Consider the following 12,161-nt stretch of genomic DNA (forward strand, 5'->3'; position numbering starts at 1 on the left):
TCAAAAGGTGTGTACAGCAAGGATGATTGTGGCATACTAAGACACAAAGACACAAATAATACAAGACGCTCCAAGCAAAACACATATCATGTTGGTGAATAAAAATATAGCTCCAAGTAAATTACCGATGGAAGTGGACGAAAGAGGGGATGCCTCCCGGGGCATCCCCAAGCTTTGACTTTTTGGTGTCCTTGGATTATCTTGGGGGTGCCATGGGCATCCCCAAGCACTACTAGGGAAAAGCTTATAGGCAGACGCTTACTAGTAGCGCGGGTTTATAACCCTCGCTACTGCTACTTACTAGTAGCGCGTGTTTTTACCCTCGCTACTACTAAGTTGATACTAGTAGCGCGGGTTTTTAACCTGCGCTACTACTAAGTGGTCTCTACCGTGCCCTTCCGGGACATGCCATAGTAGTAGCGAGGGTTACAAACCCACGCTACTACTAAGTTGATAGTAGTAGCGCGGTTTTATACCCCTCTCTACTACTAAGTACGAGGTAGGTGAAATCCCCATATCCTCAGCCGAATCCCTCCTCTCTCCCTCACTTTCCCCCTCTCTCACTTTCTTCCTCTCCCCCTCGTACTCCAGCGGTGGCCGCCGCTGGTACACTCTGCTTTCTTCCCCCCTCCCTCTTCGAGATCCCTCTGATGGGAGGTCACTGAAGCTCCTCACCGCCGCCAAGATGCGGAAGCACGACCTCGACATCCTCCTCCTCTCTGCCCTCACCGTCTTCTTCTCGCTCCAGGTCAGCCCTCCTCCTCCTCCCCCCTCTTCGATTCAATCCGGAACCCTAGCTGACACATCCCCCTCCTCCTCTGACAGCACGAGGGCCGCCGCGAGGTGCTTCTCCCCACGCACGACACAAAGATCCAGGTCCTCCAGCTCCCGGCCCATGCCGGGCTGGCCTCCGCGGCCTCCACGAGGCGCGCGTCATGGCCGGATCTCCCTGCTCCCAGCCAACGTGCGCGTCGCCGCCGGCCGCCGCCCCGTCGCCATGGGCGTCGGCGCCGTCGACCGAACCATTGACACCATTGACAGCACAACGAGGTCGAGATTTTTTTTGGTTTTTCAAATTAATAGTAGTAGCGCGGGTCACAGACACGCGCTACCGAGAGTTAGTAGTAGTAGCGCGGGATGCACCGCGCTACTACTACTAGTTAGCTGTAGCGCCGTAGTAGTAGCGCAGGCACCCGCGCTACTACTAGCTTTAAACCCGCGCTACTACTAGGCTTTTTCCAAGTAGTTAAGCTTAGGCTCTTGCCACTCCTTGTTCCATGATCCATAAAAAGAATTCACCCAGAACTTGAAAACTTCACAACACAAAACTCAAAATAGAAAACTCGTGAGCTCCGTTAGCGAAAGAAAACAAAAAGACCACTTCAAGGTACTGTAATGAACTCATTCTTTATTTATGATGGTGTTAAACCTACTGTATTCCAACTTCTCTATGGATTATAAACTATTTTACTAACCATAGATTCATCAAAATAAGCAAACAACACACGAAAAAGAGAATCTGTCAAAAACAGAACAGTCTGTAGTAATCTGTAGCTAGCGCAAGATCTGGAACCCCAAAAATTCTAAAATAAATTGCTAGACGTGAGAATTTATCTATTAATCATCTGAAAAAATAATTAACTAGATAGCGCTCTTTAAATAAAAATGACAGCAGTTCTCGTGAGCGCTAAAGTTTCTGTTTTTTACAGCAAGTTCAACAAGACTTTCCCCAAGTCTTCCCAACGGTTCTACTTGGCACAAACACTAATTAAACACAAAAAAACACAACCAAAACAGAGGCTAAATAATTTATTTATTACTAGGCAGGAGCAAAAAGCAAGGAATAAAAATAAAATTGGGTTGCCTCCCAACAAGCGCTATCGTTTAACGCCCCTAGCTAGGCATAAAAGCGAGGATAGATCTAGGTATTGCCATCTTTGGTAGGCAATCCATAAGTGGCTCTCATGATAGTTTCATATGGTAATTTCTTTCTTGGAAAGTGTTCCATGCCCTTTTTTAATGGAAATTGAAATCTAATATTCCCTTCCTTCATATCAATAATCGCACCAACCGTTCTAAGGAAAGGTCTACCAAGAATAATAGGGCAAGAAGGATTGCAATCTATATCAAGAACAATGAAATCTACGGGCACATAATTCCTATTTGCAACAATAAGAAAATCATTAATCCTTCCCATAGGTTTCTTAATAGTGGAATCCGCAAGATGCAAGTTTAGGGAGCAATCATCAAAATTACGGAAATCTAGTAAATCACACAAAGTCTTGGGAATAGTAGAGACACTAGCACCCAAATCACACAAAGCATAAAACTCATGATCTTTAAATATAATTTAATAGTTGGTTCCCACTCATCATAGAGTTTTCTAGGGATAGAAACTTCCAACTCAAGTTTTTCTTCATAAGATTGCATCAAGGCATCAACAATATGTTCGGTGAAGGCTTTATTTTGACTATAAGCATGTGGAGAATTTAGCACGGATTGCAAAAATAATTCTTGCTGATAGGTACTCCATTTCTGTCTAGCTTCACTTAACTTCTCACTAAAGAAAGCAATGGGCTTCCTTTCTTGAGATAGGACAGCTCCAATGCCTACTCCACTTGCATCACAGTCCAACTCAAAAGTCTTGTTGAAACCAGGTAGTACCAAGACAGGAGCTTGTGATAGCTTTTGTTTAATCTCATTGAAACTAGCTTTGGCTACTTCTATCCATTGTAACTTTCCTTTCTTCAAACACTCGGTAACTGGTGCCATGATAGTGTTGAAATTCTTCACAAATCGCCTATAGAAAGTTGCAAGGCCATGACAGCTTCTTACCTCAGAAATGGTCTTAGGAGTTGGCCATTCTCAGATTGCTTCAACCTTAGAATCATCAACACGAATTACGTCACATGTTATGACGAATCCTAGGAAAAGAGGTTGTGTTTGTAGGAAAACACATTTTTCAAGTTGACGTAGAGCTAATTTTCCCTTAGTACTTCTAGCACCTTTCGAATGTGATCAAAGTGTTCATCCTCATCCTTGCTATAGATCAAGATGTCATCGAGATAGACCACAACAAAGTGGGATAAGAAGGGTCTAAGGACTTGATTCATTAAGTGCATAAAGGTACTTGGTGCATTTGAGAGTCCAAATGGCATGACTAGCCATTCAAACAACACTTCCTTTGTCTTGAAGGCGGTTTTCTATTCATCCCCGGGTCTTATACGGATTTGATGATATCCACTTCTTAAATCTAGCTTTGTGAACACTCTTGCTCCACTAAGCTGATCCAATATATCAAATAGACGGGGAATAGGGAATCTATACCTTGCGGTGATCTTGTTAACGGCTCTACTGTCCGTACACATGCGCCAAGATGCATCTTTCTTTGGCGCGAGTAGGGCTGGTACAACACATGGGCTAATACTTTCTCCAATGTGCCCCTTTTGCAAAAATTCCTCCACTTTATCCTTCAATATATCATGCTCCTTTGGGCTCATTCGATGGTGTGGAAGATTAGGAAGACTTGCTCCCGGAATTAAGTCAATTCTATGTTGAATTCCTCTCATCGGTGGCACGCCATGTGGCTCCCCAAGTATGTTCTGAAATTCTGCCAATAAACCACATACCTTTGATGGAATTTCAATAGTCAGGTGCTCTTCTCCCTTTACAACAAGTGCAGCACACAAATCTGCCTCCTTCAAGTCTTCCGTAAACTCATAATAGGTATGGGAGATAGTTAACATAGTTTTCCCCTCCTCCTTAGAGGTATTACCTTCGGTTTTGTTTGGTAGGATAATGATCTTTCTCTTGTTCCAAATGAAAGAGTAAGAATTTGCCTTGGCCTTGTGTGTAGTATCCACATCAAATTGCCAAGGCCTCCCAAGAAGAACATGGCTCGCCTCCATGTCAACCACATCACACAACACATTTGAGCGATAATGCTTACCCAAAGAAAGTGGCAGGTTGCATTGTTTGGTGATCCTCATATTCACTCCTTTCTTGATCCATCCGATAGTGTGGGGATTTGGATGATCATGGGTTTCAAGATTTAAATGGTCCACCAACTTCTGGGAGATAAGATTCTCGCAGCTGCAACTATCAATCACTAGTTTGCATACCTTGCCATTCACCGTGCATTTGCTCTCAAATATTTTCTTCCGTTGTGTGTCATCGAGTTGTGGTGTGGAACATAGGACACGCAGGATCAAACATACCACCTCTTCACCTTCTTCTTGACAAACCTCTTGTCCGTCTACATCTTCGGATTCGTATTCTTCCTCATCGCTTTCACCATCATGGATAGTCGTGTTAAAAAATTTCCTTAGTGGGCAACCGCTGGATATGTGTCCCTCTTTACCACATTCATAGCACTTTGGGCCTTCATTTGCCTTACCCTTGCCTCTAATTTGCTTCGGGATGGGCTGTTTTGTCTTTGGTGGAGTGGTCTTTTCTTCCACTCTATTAGGTTGGTTCCTAGATGAGCCTTCGGTATGAGGATATGGAGCCTTAGTTGTCTTTCTCATCCTCACAAACCTCTTGGCCTTTAAGGCTAGAGCTTGTGCTTGATCAACGGACCAGATTTGTTGCATCATCAATCGATCTTGAATAGCATCATTGAGACCATTGATGTACCTTGCAACTTGTTGCTCTTCAGTCTCAGCAAGGTTGCACCTCACTTGTAGCCTTAGAAACTCCTCCATGTAATATGAAATAGTCCTATTTCCTTGAGCACAATTTTGAAATTGGATAAATAGGATCTGGTCATAATCAGCGGGCAAAAATCTCCCTTTCAAGAGGCCTTTCATTTGTCGCCAAGTTCTAACACGAGGTTCTCCTCTCAGCCTGCGCTCCTCTTGAACGCGATGCCACCATGCACCGGCTACTCCTTTCAGCTTGTATGCGACCAAAGGAACTCTACGATCTTCCGGGACCTCCATGACCTCAAAGAAAGTCTCCACTTCATATAACCAATCTAGGCACCCTTCAATGTCAACATTTCCATTAAAACTTGGGATCTCAGCTTTCACCTCGTATGTATCTCTTGCATATGTAGGGTTGGGTGCTCTCCGATATGCGTGGAGATTTGGTTCTTCAAGGGCATCATCATATTCTTCACCTTCAGAAGCTTCAACATAAATTGGCCTTCTTGAAGCACATTGAACAACATGTTGTTGTGGCGGTCTTGCTCCAAGATTACCTCTCCTTCTTCCTTGATGAACATCTTCCTCTTCTTTAGATGAAAATCCTTCATTGGTAGCAGGGGGACACCCTTATCATCTCAACCAGCTGGTCAAATCTTCTATTAAGATCTTCAAGCGGCTCTTTGATTTGTTGTTCAGTAGCATCCATTCTCTTCTCCAATTGCTCCATTGCTTGCTCCAACTTGCTCTCAAAAAGGACAACAAGAACGATTATGGGTCAACGAAGCTCTGATACCACCTGAAGCAGCACAAAGGTTGTGGAGGAGCAACTCCACCTTGCTGCTACAATGTGTACAGCACAAGTGTTGAAGGAACAGCTTCAACATGATGCGCTAGATATCGCTCTAGAGGCGAATGTAGGCTGATAGGGCAGCAAGAGTTCAATCCAGAACTCTTAGGGCACAAGATCTACTTCAAGATCTTAGATAAGGACAACAAGTTCTATTATAGGTAGGGGTACATAGTCTGCGTACAAAGTAGAGGTGAGGACCTCTATTTATAGGGCTTTGGGAAGCCTTCACATACTTCTACTTATAGCTGGAATACTCTTGAAAACATTATGTAAGTTTCACCATTCTACTCATAGCTACTCACAACTAGAAGACTCTAGAAAACAGTAGGTAGGATAGAAAAGAAAAGGAAAAAATACTACACTGGAGTGGAAGCATCTAGAAATAGCCAAACAGATATGGCATATGTTTTCTTTCTTCTCATCTAGTGTTCCTCGTCAATGAAGCCTCTGCTCGCATACCTTTTTTGAAAAAGGGCGCTTTATTACTTAAAAGATTTAAGCATTACACCCAGCCTCTGCATAGCAAAGATGCACACAGCCAAACAATATCCTCTCGTTCAAAAAAAGGCAAAATACAAGGAAAACATGCAGTATTCATATAACGCCTAAAGCGGAGGGGGGCCAATCCTAAGATCATGCTGCCACCCATGTTGGGTAAAAGTATCCCTCGCCGTAGCCTCCAATCGTGTACACACCTCCATAAACAGGTCTCGATTCTCCACGCGTTGTAGAGGGGACCATAAACGAAGAGTCCCGGTACATCTGTAGATAACCTGCATAAGAGAAGTACTTTTATCATTAAAAACCTTATCATTTCTACAGAGCCAAGGCGACCAAATAACGACAAGCGCTCCCACTCTGAGAAGGGTTCTAAACCTGTGATCAATCCCATGTAGCCAGTTGCCAAATACATTAGCAACACTACAAGGAGGATACAAGCCAGAAGCTATCTGGATGACTGACCATATAGAACGAGCCAATTTGCATTGAAAGAATAAATGTTTTATTGTCTCATCATGGTGACAAAAGACACATTGCGGACTTCCATGCCAATTCCTCTTAATAAGGTTATCTTTAGTAAGAATGACTCCACGATGAAGATACCATGCGAAGGTTTTATTCTTAAACGGTATCTTCATCTTGCAGATCTTCTTGTTATTATCAACTGGCACATCAGATTGGATTAACGCTCTATACATAGACTCTATTGAGAACTGTCCATTCCCATGTAGGTTCCATCGGAATACATCAGACCCATGTGACAATTGCACCATGGACAACCGCTGGAGTAGGATGTTCCACGATTGTAGTCTGGGTCCAAATAAATCCCTTCTGAATGTCACATTTGGCGGAAATGATTCCATTACCGTGGTGATAGTATCGCCCTTGTGACATACAATGTTGTATAGAGCCGGATATTGTGCCTGGAGAGTGGCATTTCCTAGCCACTTATCCTCCCAGAATCTAATTTCCGAGCCATCCTTAATTGAGAAAGATCCATAGCAAAAGAAATATTTCTTCGTAGCCATTAGACCCGCCCAAAAGTGAGAATCCCCAGGCTTCCAATATACTTGGCATACTGCCTTGGAGCCCACATATTTCCGTCTGAGGAGGGTTTGCCATACACCATCTTCCGTTAGTAATTTAAACAACCATTTACCGAGTAGGGACCTATTCTTAACCTCAAGGTCATGAATGCCCAACCCGCCTTGGTCTTTGGGAAGGCAAACCACACTCCATTTAGCCAATCGATATTTCTTTTTCTCGCTATCTCCTTGCCAAAAGAATCTTGATCGGAAATAATCCAATCTATGTAAAACTCCTTTTGGCAACTGGAAGAAGGAGATCATATATAGTACCATATTACTTAGTACTGAATTTATTAGGACCAATCTTCCTCCTAGAGACAGCAGCTTACCTTTCCAACTGCTAAGTCTTTTTTGTAGCCTCTCCTCGACGTGTTTCCATTCGGCATTTGTGAGTCTCCGATAATGTATCGGTATCCCCAAATATATGACCGGAAATTGGCCCAACCCACATCCAAACAGTTCGGCGTATAGGTGAGCCTCGTCATTGGGCCTCGCCAAAGCAAAACAATTCACTTTTATGAAAATTGATCTTAAGACCTGAGAGTTGCTCGAATGCTGATAAAATTAATTTCAGATTTCTCGCTTTCTCGAGGTCATGATCCATGAAGAGAATTGTATCATCGGCATACTGAAGTATGGAGAGGCCACCATCTACTAGATGATTTACTACCCCATCAATTTGTCCATCAGCCTTGGCACGCTCAATCATGACTGCTAGCATATCTGCCACTATATTGAATAGAATGGGCGATATCGAGTCACCTTGTCACAATCCCTTCTTCGTTTGAAAATAGTGGCCAAGGTCATCATTGACCTTAATGGCAACACTGCCTCCTGAAACAAAGCTATGGATCATTGCGCGCCACTCTGCAGAAAATCCTTTCATTCTGAGAGTCTGTTGAAGAAAGGGCCATTTGACTTTGTCATAAGCTTTTTCAAAGTCTATTTCAAGTACGACCCCATTCAACTTTTTTCTATGTAATTCATGGACAGTTTCATGAAGGATAACAACTCCGTCTGGGATGTGTCTACCTTGCATAAAAGCTGTCTGTGAAGGACGAACCACATGTTCAGCAACCGAATTCAGCCTAATAGTTGCAACCTTCGTGAATATTTTAAAACTAACATTAAGGAGGCAAATAGGTCTATATTGTTGTATCCTTTCAGCCTCATTAACCTTAGGTAATAAAATAATCTCACCGAAGTTTAAGCGAAACAAATCTAGTTGGCCAGCATGTGGATAGCTAAACAAGAGGAGGAGATCCGGTTTGATGACTTCCCAGAAGTTCTGATAGAACTCTGCGGGAAAACCATCCGGACCCGGGGCTTTGTTGTGCTCCATTAGGAAAACTGTCTTTCTAACTTCCTCCTCGGAGTATGGTGCTTTTAGAAGGTTGTTTTCCTCATCAGAGACCTGAGGAATGTCATCTGTTCGAGACTCATCCATCGAGAAGTTTCCTTCCTCTGGGGCTCCGAGCAAAATTTTATAATAATTAGTGATATAAGATTTAAGTTGCTCATGTCCCTCAATTGTGCCCTCGTCCTGTTGAAGTGAATGAATAAGTTTCTTCCGGTGTTTTCCATTGGCGACGCCATGGAAATATCTAGTATTCGAATAACCTTTCAGGATAAATTGAGAGTTAGAGTGTTGGTACCATTTGAGTTCCTCTTCACGCAGCATGCTAGCTATCTGTGCATTCGATTGACTCTTGATCTCGATTTCATGCTCAGATAATGGTCTAACCTCTGCCAAAGCTTCTAATTCATCAATGATAGATGAAAGACGAAGCTTCTCCTTTTTGAGGATACCCACTGTATGCCTAGCCTAACCACCAAGGAATTTACGTAATGCACGCATTTGTTATTCCATTTGTGTATTGGGGTATCCCCGGCCACCGGTTTCTCCCATACCTTCTTGACCATGTCATGGAAGCCATCCCGGAGCAACCAACCAAGTTCGAACTTGAACTTGCGTCTATGTTGTGGTCGTGGCAAACCAGTAGTTAGGAGAATTGGTGCGTGGTCTGATATGGCCTCGATACGAGGTAGAGCACGAATAGACACCATAGGAAATTTAGATTCCCAGTCGGTATCCATTAAAATGCGATCTAGTTTCTCGTATTTCGGTTCCGGAAGACTGTTCGCCCAAGTGAATTGTCTTCCAATCATGGAAACCTCTCGCAGATCAAGACTGTCGATGACAGCATTGAAAAGGAAAGGCCAATGATTATCAAACCTACCATATCTTTTCTCATTTGGAAAACGAAGCAAATTGAAATCCCCTCCTATAAGAATGGGGTAGGGATTATCTTTCGCCAGATTAACCAATTCACAGAGAAAATCAGCCTTGAGTTCATCCTGGGCTGCCCCATACACGGCGACGAGGGTCCATGTGATGTTGTCGGCCTTGTTGCGAATATGGAGTTTAACGTGAAACTCACCATCCGAACTAGCCAAAACATCCATAGTCCCTGTGTTTACGCCAAGTAAGATGCCCCCAGAACGACCTCTAGGCGGTCGTGAAACCCAAGTGTATTCTATCCCGCCAGAAAGATGGTTAAGCAGACTTACTGAGAAGTCATGTCTCCCCGTTCAGAGATAGCCAAAAAATCTAAATTGTATTCCCTATTACACTCTGCAATTAATAAATGCTTAGCCAAGTCATGAAGATCTCTGCTGTTAAAAAACATTCCATTCATGGGGAAACAATAGGAGATTTAGAAAATTTTGCCCTCTTATGGGACTTATTAACTTTTTTCGAACGTGCGATCTTTGATTTACGTCTGGAGGCTGTAAGCTCAATCAAAGAACTAAGCCCGGGTTCATCTAAACCCATGTCCGAAACCGCTCCAACTAAATGAGAGAGTAGCTGACCATCTAATGCGGCATGCAGCTCCTCCTCGTCAGTAGGAGAGGTAAAAGGCTTGCTAGAAACATGTGGAACAACTTTTAATCGATCATATTCCAAATGTTTCAAAGCCTTTGTCGAAATAGAAATATCCTTCTCATTCTTTCCCAGACTAACACCCACATTATTCAACTTAGAAACGATGCTAGTATTGGAAAAAACTAAAAATGATTTGGGTGGCGACGTAGTACCTTGGTGATCGAGGTTTTGCGTTGCTTTACGCCGCATAGCCTTGGCCAAGGAGTCCTCATGTGTGACTGAAGTACCATCATCGGCAACTGTATGCCGACTACTGCGGCGTGAAGGTGTCACCCCCCTCGATGGTGGAGGCGCCAACTCTACTGTCGGTGGAGGGGATGATGATGGAGAAGCAACCCCCTCCCCGATAGTCTCAACAGCAGGATGGAGCGACGAGGTCACCATCTCACGTGTGTCAGGCACCGGACCAGACGTACCAGCGGACGCCGCTGCTCGCATACCTAGATTACGTTCCTGCTCTCAGAAGCTGAAGTGAACAGGGAGGTGTGGCGTGGGGAATTCTCAGCGGCAGCGTTGGGAAGAGGGTAGGGGCGCGGGGTTGATTGGTGGAGTCGGAGCAACCTTGCTGCAGAGATAGCCGGGAGAGGAGATTGCATCGTGGAGAGCGATCGAGATTAGAGGGCATGGTCAATTTCTCAATGGAAGGGGAGGACACGCAAGGGTAGAGCTCCACAGTTCGATCTCCAGATTCCTAAATATCTGGTCTGACAAACCTGACCAGGATATACACGTTATTGGTTTAGATTTTTTTTAGAAGGTTACGGCTTTAGATTTGTTGATTGATTTTTCTGTTAGGCAACATAGTACGGTTTGTATGCTGCTTTAAGAATACGTACGAGCATAGGACTCTTGATAGGCTAACGCATTGCATTCACAGCGGTGCAAAATTACAACAGAGGATTACATGAATTAATCACTTAATCTACACCGTAATAATTTGATCTCACAAAATCAATGACTTAGTTTTTTTTCATATAACTATATATGTTGGTTACATGTATGTTTGAAAAAACATGAGAATTAATTAGTATTGTTTGATTTGGTTTCCTCTTTTTAATTTACAAGGCCGACGACGTTGTCATTATCTCCTCCAACGACGATGGGGAGTCTGCTGCCGACAACGGCGCCACGGACTCCAACAGTGGCAGATTGTTTGTCTCCACAGGCTCAAATGCAATAAGCAAGCCGAAGCGGAGGCCGAGGGCCCCGTACAACTACTGCCACTCTAGCGTTGAGTGCTGGCTAATTGAAGCCGATGGGATACTCCGAAGGAAGAAGAAATACGAAGGCAGGGACGTACCGGTGCTGGAGCTCATACGGAAATTCAAAAAGGCCCTGTGACACATCATTTACCGTGGCGAACTTAATGTGCCCATTGTCCGCCGAAAGAGGAGACATTTGATGGATAAATTCCGTGAGGCCGTAAAGATGGGCGACAAGTACAAACCGCTCAACACACGCGATGAAGACCTCTACAACTGTTCCATAGCGGCGTGACCACATATCATTGAAGAAGAAGCCGTTACCATACACGATTGCAAATAATATTATAGATATAGTTTATATATGCATGACATGGATGTTTTTTCAGTTTTAGCGAATAGTCTTGTCGTGTCAGCTTGTCAGCTTGAGTCTTGTTACTGTAATTGCCATAATAAAGATGTACACATTTACGTTCTGTCTATATATATATATATATATATATATATATATATATATATATATATAGTGTTACTATTCATCAACCAAGGTGTAGAATAAGTTATTCTTCACCCGAGGTAATCTTACGATCATTTCATAATTAAATTATGTTTGGAATTCAAATAGTTGCATTCCTATTGATTCACTATGTAAAATTTGACATAAGAAAATAAAAATATAGGTCATAAGACAAGAAAATTTGCAGTTTATGTGTATTTTAGACTATGTTTTTATATTTGTAATTTTACATAACATAAATTATTTTTTACGGTGATTATATATTTTCTTACGGTCCCTTTTTGCGTCAGAAATAAGACAAAACTTACGGAACATAAAATTACGGTGCATTGATGGTAAAATAGAGGGGGTGAAGAATAACTATCCCTCACCCAGGGTGACGAATAGTGCTATTCGTCATCCTGGGTGAG

General features: G+C 43.0%; 1 pseudogene; it reads left to right on the top strand.

Annotated features, from left to right (window-relative positions):
- Window positions 1–685: 685 nt before the first annotated feature.
- LOC147988136 (uncharacterized) lies at window positions 686–11,577 on the top strand (annotated as a pseudogene).
- The last annotated feature ends 584 nt before the right edge of the window (window positions 11,578–12,161 follow it).

This window comes from Triticum urartu, chromosome 1A (assembly GCF_056163025.1).
Source record: "Triticum urartu cultivar PI428250 chromosome 1A, HENAU_Tu73, whole genome shotgun sequence".
Classification (NCBI taxonomy): domain Eukaryota; kingdom Viridiplantae; phylum Streptophyta; class Magnoliopsida; order Poales; family Poaceae; genus Triticum; species Triticum urartu.